Raw genomic sequence first — 15,409 nt, 5'->3', positions numbered from 1 at the left:
TTATTCAAAATGCCAGGTATTAACCATTACACTTCTAGGTGGACATAAAGAAAATGGAGAACGAGGTGAAAACGCGTTTCCTTTGAATCTCTTTGATCAATACGTTTATGAACAAAACAAGACACTGAAGAGACATGCACATCTAATGATAAACAGTGAAGGTTTCTGTCCAATATATTCTTAAAAAAAAGCTCTTAAAATATCATTCAGAAATGGGTCATCTACACAAGAAACATCAACCCATTGTGTGTTGGTTATGCTACATGTTTGGTTGGCTTTCAACAGTCTTTTCAGCTTTTCCAGTGTTTCTGTATTATTAATAATTATACATTTAGTTTACATCACTCACTACTAAGTCCATATTTTCCAAATTTTAATGAATCACTTCTAATCTATTACACATATGCAAAGTTAAAACCAAATTATACAAGTGTAGGATAGCAATGTCAAGCATCTCTACAAAGAAGCTTTTGCTCTATGAACATAACCCACAAAAGACTCCCAAAGGTCCTCAAATAAGTAACGTCTGTTCCTCAGTCTAAATATGATCTTCTTACAGGAAGCCGTCTGGGACAAGCAAGCAAAACATTCTGCTTTGGTTGCAGAAGAAATATATTTACGCCACAGTAAAATCCTTCATCATCATCAATCCAATTATCTGCAAATCTCTGTTCAGTGTCCACTGTCTTATCTTGACTAAACAGCAAAAACACTCAATGGGCCAAAAAACGTTTTATAGAAATATAGGTAACACATCTACCTGTCTATCTAACTTGATCGATCAATATCTCGACATGTCATTTAAGTACGTTGAGTACCCCAACCTTATTAACTTTAACAGCTACTCAAATTCATGGAAAAAATAAACTTTGCTAACTTTTAGGGGAATGCATTCACTGCAATAGTAGACTTGTCCAGTATGCAATCAACGAGGATCTACTAACATGCATTTTAAATATCTTTCTCCAAGATACAGATACAATTGTGAGCATTTGGTGCATTCATATAATATTTCTGAGGTCCAAAAGGTTCATAAACGTAACAGATTTTTTCTATAATTAGAGCTTTCTTCTATGACAGAAACTCATGCTATTTTTTCAGTTAACAAATCAAATCATATATCAACGCCAAATAAAAGCTAAACAAGAAAAAACAATTACCTGACACATACTAGATAGAGTGTTGGATCTTTTTATCAAAAACGCAATATATTGTATCCTCACAAATTCATATAATCATGGTGGTCTAAGTGTGTGTGTATATTTTACCTGCTGGTGCCGTATAAAAAGGGCAGGATGACAGTGCAATTTATTGTGCCTCTCTACATTGCATCTTAATAAGCAAGAGAGTTTCTGCCACTTGCCAATCTTAGGCATACACTTTGCAGGCATAGAGAGAAAACTGATGGAGGACCTTGAATCTGCATTGCAAGTGCCACACACCACATGATACCCTGAAGGCAATGCTGGAAGAAAGACAATGCAGCAAAAGTGTCAGGGGTGCACTAAAATATGTACATCAAGACTCCAAACATGGATTCAACTTCAAACCCAAATAAACCCTTCCTGTGCTCGATATCATTAATGTAGATGCATCATATACAATGATTGATGAAAAAAATTAGAAAATTACCTTTTCTTATTCTCTATGTTTCTGTGAAATGAACTGCTGTTTTCCTCACTTTTCTATGGCAGCTGAAAAAAATCTTACTAATTCCAGGAAATAGATATCAGTGTTTTTCCTCTTCCTATTTCCTGGCATGAAAATGCACATACACCAAAGAGTTAAACGAAGAACTGAGAGTCACTACCTCAGTTTTCATGAGCAAGATGCTTGCAGTTCTCCGCTAATCCAGTCCATAACACTGAAATACAGGCCTGAAAGTTTTTTATTACATACTGAGTCCATTTTCTGTTTATCATAGACATAATCTCACATATTTCCTTGATAGGTTACAATTGTCTTGTATGAATATTTCAATGGGAAATCTGTTCCAGAATTTCAATGCTGCAGTATATTAAAGTTGTAATAATAACCCCAAATTTATTCATAGGTATTTATATTTGTTTCTTCTTTTTCATTAACTTATATATCCATTGCCATTGGAAAGTGAAATGTTAGTGATATATATTTGCTATTATATGTAATAAACTTTCATTAAATAAGAAGTCACACTTTAACAGAGTATAGATGATCACAGTCACAACATATTGCTACAAACTCAGAATGATTGACTTCTGCAAGCACCTTTATACTGATTTTTTTTTTTTGCCACTCATCTCAATTTCTTCTTAGCACTAAATCTGTACCTGTAAATACATCATGACTGCAGTATATATTATATATTGATCTAATTAATGTGTATTACTAAAAATTTGAGACATTACAAGTTGCTGCAACATTCAACATGTCTTAAACAGAACTGAAAGGCACAACATGCTCATTTTTGCCCACTATGCCAGCAAATGCTAGAAAAAAATATGTCTCCATAGATTTCCTGTTACTTTCCACAAGATGCTTCCAATCTATTTTTAAACTCCTTTTACACACACAACTTCATTTTCAGTTTGTGACAGAAATCAAAATAAGGCATGGGGAACTATAGGAAGTGTATTGAATATATTTCCTTCGATATTCATGTTGAATAAGGAATACTAATTCTCATGTTCTTAATCAAACAAAATAAAATTAATCATCAAATAAAATATTCAATAAAACTTTTTTTTTGTGCCGTTTGTACAGTATTTGCGAATCATTAAAGGCCATATATAAGGTAAAAAAAATAAGTAAATTGAAACTAATTAAAAGTTTGTCTGAAAAAGAAGTTAATGAGGACTGCTACATGCAATCACAGAGATGCACAGATTTTAGCCATTAGAATTTTAGTGATGGGCATGGTCTAATATAAGAAAACCTATTCATAATCCTGATAATGAAAGTTGAAAAAAAAAAAAAAAAGAAAAAAGAAATTTAAAGAAATAAGCTGAAAAGGGTAAAACAGCTGGAGTTAGTACAGCATTTAAGATGACTGTATTCTCATTTAACCTTACTTAAATTCAATTTGCCACATTCTTAACTACTCTGCATCAGCTGGGTCTAATTTTGCAACTTAATTGTGGTTACTGCTGACTCCTGAATGTTAGGTAAAAGGTAAATCAAGTCCATCAAAACTAAGCTTTCTACTTCATACCAAAACCAGAAAAATACACAAATTATCATTTTTGACTCATCATTACAAGCATAAAATTTTTAAAATAAACATATATCATTTACTATCTTTACAAACTCTCTGGTTTATTGATTTCCTGCTTACATTACGCCTGTGAATGAATTTTGAACATTTACGCATCTGGCAAATCTCACTATTTCCTATTATTAGGATATTAGCATTACATTCTGTTCACAGTCATGCTTTGCAGTAATGTGGTGACGTATCGACCACTGGCTCACAAAGATAGTGGTTGCATATGGAAAGACTGTGTCCGTGCCACTGCCCTGAAATTCATTCATTCATCCCCACAAACTAAAGAATTTATAACTTAGAATTCAAAAAATCACATATACTTAACTCTTAAGCAATCAGTTCTTTCTAAAAAAAACCCAAAACCTAAATGTAAATTAATCATAAACATATACCTTCTGCTAGCTGTAGTTAGGAATGAAAACCAGAATATAAAATATCTCATTTAACTCTCTCATCTTTCTCATGTCCATCATAATAAGCACTGTAAAAATAAAAATATTGCATATTTAATGCTATTTCCTACAATGCCTTGCGATTCCTGAAGCAGAGAACCATCTTCATTACAATCCACTATAATGATATTATTGTTTTATTTTCAATACCTATGCATTGTCTTACTTCAGATAAACAGTTCAGAAATACAGTTTGCTAATAGGTGTTTGAAGGCACAGAGTGGACTAACATAGGATTAATCTACCTAAAAAAAATCTCAATAAGACAATCTTCCATATGTTTTGCATATTACTGCCATAATACATTTATTAAAATACTGTCACCCTACTGAACAAATGCACTAAGAAACACTCTAATGTGTAAGAATGTTACCTATTTAAGTTATTACAATCTTAAGACAGCGACACTCTGGACTGAATAATACTGCCATGTGAAGAAAAAAATGGCTCACAGGAAAACAGTACAGAAGTACTGATATCCTTAGATGCCTCTGATGCTTCAAATCTCACAGAGAGGTTTGTGTTGCTGTTTAAACAGCTTACAGAGCATAACTTGATCTTGGTGTAGATAATTCTACTAATAGTTTAATCCATCGTTAAGAAACCAAGGTGTGAAAAGCCTGGCCCATATTTTGCTGTTGTTTTTTTACTTTCTTCCTTTTCTTAGAAGTACAGGAACATACTGGAAGGAAAATACCTGTATAATTCTTTTTCTAAAGTGATGAAGCTCAATTTCAAAACTAGCAAGATATTTTTACATCACTTCATACCTCCAGAAGATTGAAATATTTTTTGTAATTTCTAGACTGACAGTATAGTAGTATATTAATTGCTATTATATCAACATTATTCTTTAACACTTTTTTGCTGGTATTTATTCAAAATATTTTTATGAAGAGCAATCAAATCTCCTCTCAATATTTACTTGCTTAAGGCTCTGAGGTACATGTAGCAGTGGTTTAAAACTAGATGGCAGGAATAGTTATCACCCTCATCTATCTGCTCCACCCTTCTGAAGGGCATAAAAGCCTTCAGGGCAGGGTTATACGATATGCCCATGAATGAGTTCATGTACTATTGCAGTCTTCAGCTGGGTGTATTAAAGTAAAAGAATTCCAGTTTGGGTTTATCCTAATATACCACACAGTGGTTCAAAAAGTGATTCAAAGGAGGTTCAAGTATTTGTGCCTAGAGGATAGTAACAGCTTCAGCCATCCAATTTTAGCCTGCCACAGCATGTCTCTCAGAGCCTTCTGTCTGAATAAGTCCTAAAGAATTACTGTGAAGTACTTAATTCTTAAGTCTGAATTAGTCAACTCTTGCACAGCTAACTTTATATTCCACGGTTATTAAACAGCTTTTTCTGAATCTCAAAATGTAATTAGAAGTTCTCCTAATTCAGCTAAATTCTTCCTGAAAATTGTTGACCAGAATGGTACAACAATTTTTCAGATGAAGTCTCATAAATGACTCCTTGAATCACATGAATATTTCCATTTCTTTCACAGCAGCATACAACTTGATTCAGCCTTATGTTGCACAAACAAGTTTGCCTGTTTCACACTGCTGCTCATACTAACTCTACCTAATTCATTAAATTCTCCTCTTTTTCCACTGCTTCCACCTCACAATTTCCTAACTGAATTTACAACTTGTCTTGTTCTTGCTATTGTATTTTGAGGTGTTAAGGTTCATTCTAATTGCTACAGCCTAAGAAGTTTTCTAGTCCTTCCTCTACCACAGCCTAATCCTTTCACAAACTCATGATGTTTATCATGTTTGTTTCATAACCAAGTTTCATTATTATATTTGCACTCTGTGCGCAAATGCTAAAGTATAAAGCAAAATCAGTCTTAAGACTCATGCTTGACTTGATTAACTTTCCCTCTATTCATGCTTATCTTTCCAACAACATCATCTGTCATCTCATTTTAGTGAATTTCTTACATATTTTGTAATTCCTCTAGCAATTCCCATCTTCCTCAGGTGCACAAATAACTTCCCAGGTGGCACCATATCAACTGCTTGCTGAAGTCCAAAGAGAGAAATTACTAAATTTTCTTTATCTAGGAAATTTATTATCTTTTCAAAGGAAGGTATCAGATTGGTTTTTATGAACTGCTTTCAGTAAAGCCATTTTCAATTTCCATTTTTATCCCATCTTCCTTCTTCCTTTCTGTCAGCAACTCTTTCTTTTTTTTCATATAAATTCTGCTCTACTTTGATAAAAAATGGTCACCCTTGTAGACCTTTATCCTTTCTTTTCTATCTTCACCCCTACTTAAATATAAATACTGTACTCGTTATTCTAAAATAAAACAGCACCATTTCATTAACAAGAATTCATGGGGTGCTTTGTTCTATATCACCCAGAATTCTGTGATGATGTTTATCCATTCCTCCTTGATTTACATATATCAGACTTCAAGTTTTGCTTTTATCTCAGATACTTCCAGCTTTGCCTCCCATGTACAACATTATCACCTTTGTTTAACACCAAGGCAAAGTTTTAATTTCATTTCTGCTTCACATCTATGTTATCTTTCACCTCTAAGTGTAATAATTGTCCTGCTTCTCTCTCACTCTTGTTTTGTTAATATAGCTTAATAAAGTTTTCTTTTAATTATTCCTTTAGTGTCTATCTCAGTTGACATTCGTCAACCCTTTACCCCTCTACTGACCACACCCCTATAAGGTACCTCTCTTTGATTTTCTCTCTTCCTTTCTCCCTTTTCTCATTCCTAATTTTCCTGATCATGTAATTTATTCTGTTAAAAAGAAATATTTAACACAGAATTAACACCTGTGTATCTGATCCTCTGAAAGGGCATTTGGTGTATTGTACCTCTGAGACTTATGTATGAAAAGTATTTTCATGCTACTTTCCTCCTACCTGACAGTGACACTACAATCACTGTCTATACCTAGTACTGAAAGCCAATGCAGAAGAGAATAAACCATCATTGAAAAAGGAAGGTACTCTTCCAAGACCCAGAATTAATCTGCCTAAAGTCAGAACGTCTGTATTCTTTGCTGGTGATCCTTTGCCACTTCAGTCACAGTATTACACTGGTTTATAATTTCTCCAGCCACCATCTTCACTCACCAAAAAAGAAAGAAAATAAAAATTGGCAAGACTTCAGTGCCTAATGTATACAAAAACTGAGGTGAATGACAAATATGTATTTTTTTAATGCAGTTTTATTTTTTAATGGCATTAATAACTGTTTTATTTTAAAGGAGACTTTTTAAATCATTGACTAATTTATAATCTCCATGGAATGGTATATGCCAATTAAATTTGTTGCTTACCCCATTTGCACATACAAGGCCAAGGAGGACTTTAGAAAAATGCTTTTGACAGAAGTATTATGCATGGAATTAAAAGCTTTATAGATATATTTAAAACAGACTGCTATGATGTGGCAGAAATAGCAAGCTGGTATATTTATTGCTCACTTTGCAATGTGAACTATTACTTTTCATCTCATGGGCACAACAGACTTCACAGGAATTCTTTACACTTCAGCCCTTTGGAGACACGAGGCCAGTAATCCCTGTTCAATATAGACCCTCCTTCTATACCTTGGGGTATAACAGGCTTCAGGGGCTTCTCTTGCACCCCCACCCCATGCCTGCCCTTGCTTCAGGGGGGCTAACAAGAGATTAACTAGAGAGGAGAACAAATGCAATAATGCTGCATGGTGGAGCAGAGACTCTGCCTGAGCAGCAGGAGACCTGCTGCTTGTTACTTCTGGAGAAGGAGGAACAATCTTCTCTTCCGGAGACCAGGTGGATTGTTCCTGGTCTCCAGATGTCAGGCAGCGAAGTGGGTTATGCCAAAGGCACAGTAGGGCTCTAAAGGTAGAGTCCCCTCAGAACAGTCAAAACTAAACTAAACTAAAAGAAAAAGTTACAGAAAGAAGTGAGGGGAAGAGATGTAAGGGCGGACTGAGTCTAACTGCTTTATGCAGGATCTGTAGGCAGAAAATGGCTAGGACAGACTTATCAACCTTTGTATCAAATTCCAAAGTACAATTAGGTATCACTCTTACCCCAGAAAACTTACTGATCATGGCAACACCCCACCTTGTAGGGATGTTGTAGTAAGAAAAGATAAAAAATAGTAATTAAGCAAGACCACTAAGAAAATAAAATATGTCAGAAGACAAAAGTAAGCACTGCTACCAGTCTATCATCAATTTGAAAAGAAATGTCAAGAGTAGGTACAGGCTGTATCTTCTAGATGGACATAGACTGAATCCACTATTTGAACAGATTACAGAAAACATGCAGATCCATAAAACAACATTATTTATAGGTCAGTGTTTTTCAGTAGACAAAAACTAAAATTAGCTTTCTTGAGTCCCTCTTCAGTGTACCTCCAAGTTGTAGTCAAATGGTTTGTAAGATTTATAAATTCTCAGTTACTCCAAATATTCATTTAAATACTCACTTAAGTTACATAATGGAAGCATCATAATGGTGAGCTAAGTTTATAAAGGATACAGTGATCCTTAGATAGTACATTATATGTATGCAAAATACTATGGAAAATATACTGATGGTGTAAAGCTGTTTGTATTGTCAGTTGTTCGCTTTCTTAAAATTAAGTTTGAAACCAGATGGGGTTTTGTATGTCTTCACTTTCAAAGGAAATATAAATTCCATGCTTCAAAATAAGTTGCAACTTTTTAAGTCCTTTATCAATGACTAGTATGGTGTTTCATAACAAGTAAGAGCTTTTGTCATAGTCTGTCTTAGTCTGTCTTATAAGCACAGCATGGTAGATGATTGTTTTAATTAAAGTCTGTCAAATTATCTTAAGAATTTTACATTCTACAAGTAATTGCTTTTTCCTCTCTATTCGCTTTTTGTTAATAGAAACAGAGAAAGTTGTTTTTATCTTTAATATATGATGTAGAATACAGAACAAAAAAGAAAGAAAAATGAGCAGTTAATTAAGTGACCTTTAATTTCTTGGGCATCCTTTCACACTAAACCAAAATGACCAAAATTAAGCTAGATTTGACAGTAGTTATATATGTGAAATTAAGTTATGTGTCCAAATCAGGCTATCATACTAACAGTACATACCTGAAAGTAGCTGAACAGTGGAATGCAATGAAAGTTTCATAGAAATATTTGTGAGATCAGTTAAATTACCTCACATTAGATTGCACTCTGGTAATCCAAACATAGCATATTTTACATGCTTACAAATAATAGGCGACCACTAATACTTTTGCTCATAAATTCCTCAACACAAATTAATTTATGTACAGATGTGGTTCATGGGAACATGGAATTAACACTATATGCTGTTTTGGTTTATGGTTTGGGGTTGAGGGGCTTCTTTTCTTCTTTTGATCAAAAATTAAAAGCACCTTTTTTCAGTGAAATAACAAAATGCTTATTTTAGGACCCAAAATCTGTCTGAAGTGTGTCTCCACTTCTTTCATCTTGAATTAAATCTAACATGCAGTGTGTGCACACTGTGAAAAGACTTTCTCTAGCAAGGTAAGTTACAGAAGCAAAAGGAAAAGGGCAGCAAGAAGAATCCTGTTGTTTCCTTGTCAGTATCTGCACAGACACACCAGCATAACTTTTTCTGTGTGGATAGTGGGACCCACTCTCAACAAAACTTTATAAATATCAATAAAGTGTTTCCCCATATTATCTTTTTCTGTTAAATGTAAAGGGAATACACAATAGCATCATGTCTAGTGCCACATCAAAATGGAGCAGAAGAAAAGTATACACTGGGCATATATCACACAGCTGCTGGGATGAACAGGAATTTCATCATGAGCAATTGTATCTGCTCAAGTAAGAAGAGTCATGTTCAATAAACGCTTCCAATCCTCCTTCTTTTAAGGTCAGTCTTTATAAAAATGTCTTTCTGGATGCTTGTTAACATTCAAGATTGAAACAAGCAGGCCAGGTCACCTTTCTCATTCTTGATGCAAGAAGTGCAGCAGGAACCCAGGAAACTGAGAGAGTGTGAAGTAAAAGTCACTGAAATAAGCCTTATCTCAAATTTCCTTGCTACTTTTTATCTCTGCTGATATCAGGGAGGAGAAAACTGCATTCTCTGTAACAGCGACCAGGTCTTGGAGCAAAGACATGCAGTCACAGATGTAACATGTTTACAAAATATATTCTAAAAATAAAAAATATATGGCTTAATTAGAGGGTTTCAACCATGTAAGTGGCAAGGAGTTATTATGACCCTATTAAAGAGATGGCTATCATGTCAAAAATCTGGCACAGCGATCTCATTATTTATTTTAAAACAACCAAAGTATTAAGAAATGTTTATAAAACCGGATCCAACCAAAATATTCTCCTGATTTTATTCCTAATATATAATATGTGTTACTGAAATTATTTGAACAAAAAAAATTCTAATTTTTGAGCAAAAACATATTTCTGAAGAATATAATATTTCATTTCAGTTTCATCATACCAGATTTTACTTAGGTTCTCACTATATAACCAGGTTTCATGAAAGCCTGTTATGATTCAAAACTGTTGAGAGATAATTAAACCAGAAGAATTATGTTCCTCACTGTGTGTTTTACATTTACTAAGTCAGTGTTCTCCCTTGTGCTTTTAAGAAAAAGGAGGAAAGAAAAAAGTAACAAAAAAAAAAAAGAAAAAAAAAAGAAAAAAAAAAGAAAAAAGATTGGTGCATCTTCAATGTGTGCAGACATGTTAGATCTACTTGATTTACTCAATTTGTTTTAAGCTGAAGAGTGAAAAGGAATCTTTGACAAAATTGTCATCTTTAAAACATGGTGATATTTCATTTTCCCCCTTCTGCTCTATTTCGATTGCCTGGTACTGAAATGCTGCCAGCAGCCACTGTGTGCAATTTTTCAGAGCTGTCACTTCCTAGAAAATCTGCTTAAGCAAAATACTTATGTTGTTAGAAAACAGAACAAACATATAATATAAAACGTTTTCCACACTCCTTTGCAGGACAACCGGTATTGAAGCACGCAATACAGGAAGAACATGCAAAAATCTGGAAGTTGAGTTCTATAGACTCTTTTAAATCCATAAATCTGGTAAACCCACAATTAGTTTCCAAAGGAGGCTAGAATTAGCTCACTTTTTTTGACTTAGATAATTATTTCTGCACAATAATTGCAATCAACACAATACAATCAAAAAACAATCAAAATGCTATTTCCAAAGAAACCACTCCAGGTCAATAAAACTAAACAGAACACTTCACTTGAACGATAATAAAACAGATTATGATCATTTTTAACCCTCTCTAGTCTACATATTCCTTTGGTCAGCTGAAATGAACTACACTGACAAAAGTTGAGATCTTTACCTAGGATATAGATTACACTTTGCAGAAAAGAAAAAGAAACCCAAACCTTTCAAGAGTGAAATTATGGATGTGAAGAATTTTTACAGAAGACAAACTGCAAAATGGTATTGGTTGTTATGGGTCAATAAGTATTATTTTTTATTTCCTGAATTTTTTCTAAGATTTTTCTGATGTTATGAATTTCTGCACAATCATACAAAAATCTTATTAACCTTTGAGGAATTTTGTATTACTGTAGTTACTTTCACTGCTTTAGAAAGCCTATCATGTTACAGGAAAGTCAGTGGTTCTTAGTGTGTACAATTCAAATCCCAATACTCTGATGGCACGTTAACACCAAATATGTCACCCTTTAACACCGCAGAATCAATACACTGGAATGTCATGGTACCCTGACGGGCCACAAAGCCTCTGTATACATTTGTTAGACATAGATTTTATATTACTACAAAGAAGAAATGTGACAAGTTAAAATCAATTTCAAGTTTCTTACTAAGAAGGAAATAGTCTTAGGTAAATAAAATATTTCTTTTTTTTTTTTTCAAGTTTCACTCAGTCAAACATAGGAACTAAATGAAGAAGGTCAAAGTCATTTAGACATCCTATTTCGAACAGCAACACTCACATATGCACATTGTCATAAATCCTACCCCTCATTTTCAAGCTCTTTTTTTTTTTTTTTTTTTTAACAGCTCTTTCCTACTCAGACCATAACCCACCCAGGCTTTGCTGGGATCTGCTTTCAGGAAAAGATAAGAAAAATACAAATATGACCTAATATAAATATTCTAGTACAATCAAACAACATTATCCCAAAGCCTAGGTACAAAAACTCTTCTAAAGGTTACTTCATGCATTTTCACATGAGGTGATTTAAGTATTAGGACTACTAAAAGGAAGACCAAGTGATTTCTTTTACATTTTAAAAATGCTTCTGTAGCCTACTCCAAAGAACTTGAGAGAAAGTTCTTGACATTTCTGACAACACCGGGAATTTGCAGATCAGACAAAACCCAGCAGTGTTTTTTCACAATTAATTTTTAAAAATATGGATTTTTAAAAACATGGAGATGGATAAGCACCCAATCTTCGCCAATCCAAGACTCCTTCGATATTTAAGAGAAAAAACATTAAAGAAAAAACCTCCCTGAGCTGCAGTGCAGCTGACAGAACAAAGAATACTTTCTTTCTTTAATCTCTGTATTTCAAACCTATGTCCATTTGACTTTTTATTTCCCAGAATCCTGCATATCTCTCAGATCTCATTAAAAAAAAAAAAAAAAAAAAAAAAACACAACAAAAAAAAAACCCCACAAACCAAGCAAAACCAAACAAAACAAAACAAAGAAAAAGACAGTATAGGCCTCAAATTTAACATTTGAGCTTTACTACTCTACTAATTCTTAGTGAACTGAGTAAGGTGATGTTTTACAAAACTGTTTACTGCCTGCAAGAGAACTAGTCCATGAACAACTTTTGTAAATAGTGAACCAATTTTGTCAGATCTGTCCCAGAGAGAAACAGAACAAAAATAAGTATTTCTGTAGAAAGAAAGTTCTAAACCTACATCGGCTTGATTACCTTCCAGACCAACAGAAAGGTTTCCTGTTACTGTCTTCATCGTATTTTTAACTTTAAAAAAAAAAAAAAAAAAATAATACTAATCTCATGAATCAACTTTTGTGTTTTCTCTGCACAGGTTCAGATTTCGATTTGTAATAGATATACAATTCTTCTGGACAATTCTTTTTTTTTTTTCCTTAGTGCTATTTAAACCATTTGATGCAGTCATTTCTTGTGTGACACCAAACATGTTATTTTCCAAGCCACTATCCTCTATACCCTGCTATTTCTAAACAGTTGTTACACACCTTTGCTACAAAGCTCAATATTGCTTAGAAAGACAAAATGCTTGTGTTCATCTGGAGGTGAATTTTCTAGCAATATACAGCATGTGCTGTGTCTCATCATAAAAATTTTAAAGTATTTTTGCTAAATTATTCTCATTCTGCTCATACAAATAGTCCTACTGCATTAAATGGAAGTACTGATGCTATAATTCCTACTGTATTGCCAAAAGCTAAACAATGTGGTTTAGCAGCTTGCGGCCTAGACTTCCAAAAGTCTTTTGAAAGCCTGTATTAGACATTCCCAAAGGAATAGCAAACTAAATCACATAAAGGTTGGCATCAATTCAAAATATTGACACAGCATACACTGAAATCATGTAAGAAACATATATGATAAAGTTGTCACATGAGTTATCAGACTAACCACCTAGCATATTAATGACAGGTCTAGTTTGCTATTTTAGGTTTTTTTGTCCTTAAGAAGCTTTCAACATCTGGGATTACATATATAGGAAACTATATAGAAGAGAGGTTAGTTTCTTCTCAGTAATAAAGGATACCTTTAACAGTGAAAATAAAGAAGCAGTTTACTATACTCAAAAGAAGAAAAAGACACTTACAATATGTTTCCAATAACATACACAAAATATTTAAATTCATAAAACAAATGCTTATAAATCCATATGAAAATAAGTTATTCTCTCAGTTAAATAGCAAATGCACAACATAAATTAGCATCTATAAATAAGTGATAAGCCAAAATTCAAACTGGATTCTTATGAGGTTTGGTTTTGTATTAATTCACTACAATATGTTTCAGTATACAGTAAACTACTGCTGTACAAATGTGGTTCTTCAACAATTTCATAAATATGACTCTTCAACCTATATATGTGTGTGAGAAAATAGATATCAGTATTTAAGCTTGCAGGTAAAAAAAAATGCATGTAAAACATTTCAGATGAACTATCTTTTAATGTAGTAGCATAGACGCTGTTTCTCACAGACACCATCTAACTCCACTTTTTTTTTTCCAAAAAATGTAAACTAAACCACATAGCATCTCATCATATTTTTCTTTATACTGACATTAAATACTGAGATAGAATGATTTTATGGAAGTCTGTCAACACAACTGTGTTGACAGTGTGTCAACACAACTGCCGATGCTTCTATGAAACATAACCTAAGTTAAGGGGATTATCAGTAGGACTCCCCACTAATACATTAGTGAATGTCAATATAAAAACCTGGCTCAAAAGAGGTAATGATGTTGCCACTTTGTTCTGTGAAATCAATGCATTCTATCTCAGAAGCTGTTTTCATACATCTGCTGGTCTCCTTTTCTCTCAATCAATGACATCCAGAACTAGTAAAGATTTTAAAAAAAGACCAAACACAATACAACAAAAAGAAAAGCAGAAGAGCTGAATATTGTTTCTCCATGCTGCAGTAAAAGCTGAAAATTTCAAACCATTTTGCCAATTTCCAATAATGGGTTTTAGTTGTAAATCTAGTTGTGCAAATTGCATGCTGTGGAAGAAAAAGAAAAAAAGAAAAAGACTCCTGAAAATATGAATATCCACATGTTTTCATGTTTTGCCTCTTGTGAAGCATTCAGCACACAAGATTTTCACTATTGCTACTTCCCCTGGATCCTTTAATATTTTCTATGACGTCTCTTATCAACTCACAAGTGTCTCTTAGCAGACGTTGCTGTGCTTAGTTCTATGTCTCAGGAGAGCTAGAGTACTTTTGCCAATTAGAAATAAGCAAGTTGTTTAATTAAGACACCCTCTTCATTAATGGTTTAACCCAAAGCTGACAAAGATTCTTTGTTGCAAACCATGAACAAAGAAAGTAGTACTAATTAAACATCCTGAAGCTTCTAGCAGAGTAGTTTCTTTCAGTACCCGAGGGATCCTTTGAACTCCTCAGAGGACCTCCAGAGCCTTCCGAGACCTTAGAATTTCTTACTGCTGTCCCACTCATTCAGGAGAAAAAAAAAAACAAACAAAACAGAAAACAACCAAACACCACCACCACAAACATCAAACAAAAGTCTAAAGACTTTGACACTTCTGATGTTTGAGTTAAGTTTGTATAAAGATAGACTTTCAGAGTCTTTGGACCAGACTAAAATACAACAGGCTTTGACTTAGTAACACAAATCTAAACTCAAACCTAGAAAACTGTTTCTAAGTCAAACATGAATTCATCAGATCAGGATGGGCTGACGTGCTCTAACTAAATGTTGACAGTAAAATTCAAAGTGTTATGCAAGCTACTGTGAACTACATATTAGCCATTACATGGGAGCTAAACTGATGTGGAAGAGAAGAGGAAAGGTGATTCCCTGCACTGGGCACTAAGTATCTACCAAGGGGTAAACAGAAAGGTCTGTTCTACTGCCACAATCTTGTTACTTTCTACTTTCTTTCAGACTTTCTGTGTGCATTTTATTATGTGTATGTGATATATAAATTTTCTTAAAATCAATTGGCCAAGCTAAAAA

At 33.7% G+C, this 15,409-nt stretch overlaps 1 protein-coding gene across 6 annotated transcripts in view; it reads right to left on the bottom strand.

Annotated features, from left to right (window-relative positions):
* The window catches only part of PCDH7 (protocadherin 7), a 294,622-nt gene that overhangs the window by 240,856 nt on the left and 38,357 nt on the right, over nt 1-15,409 (bottom strand). The window lies entirely within an intron of this gene.

The sequence above is a fragment of the Strigops habroptila genome, chromosome 7 (genome assembly GCF_004027225.2).
Source record: "Strigops habroptila isolate Jane chromosome 7, bStrHab1.2.pri, whole genome shotgun sequence".
Classification (NCBI taxonomy): Eukaryota; Metazoa; Chordata; class Aves; order Psittaciformes; family Psittacidae; genus Strigops; species Strigops habroptila.
This window is presented reverse-complemented; position numbering and strand designations above follow the sequence as displayed.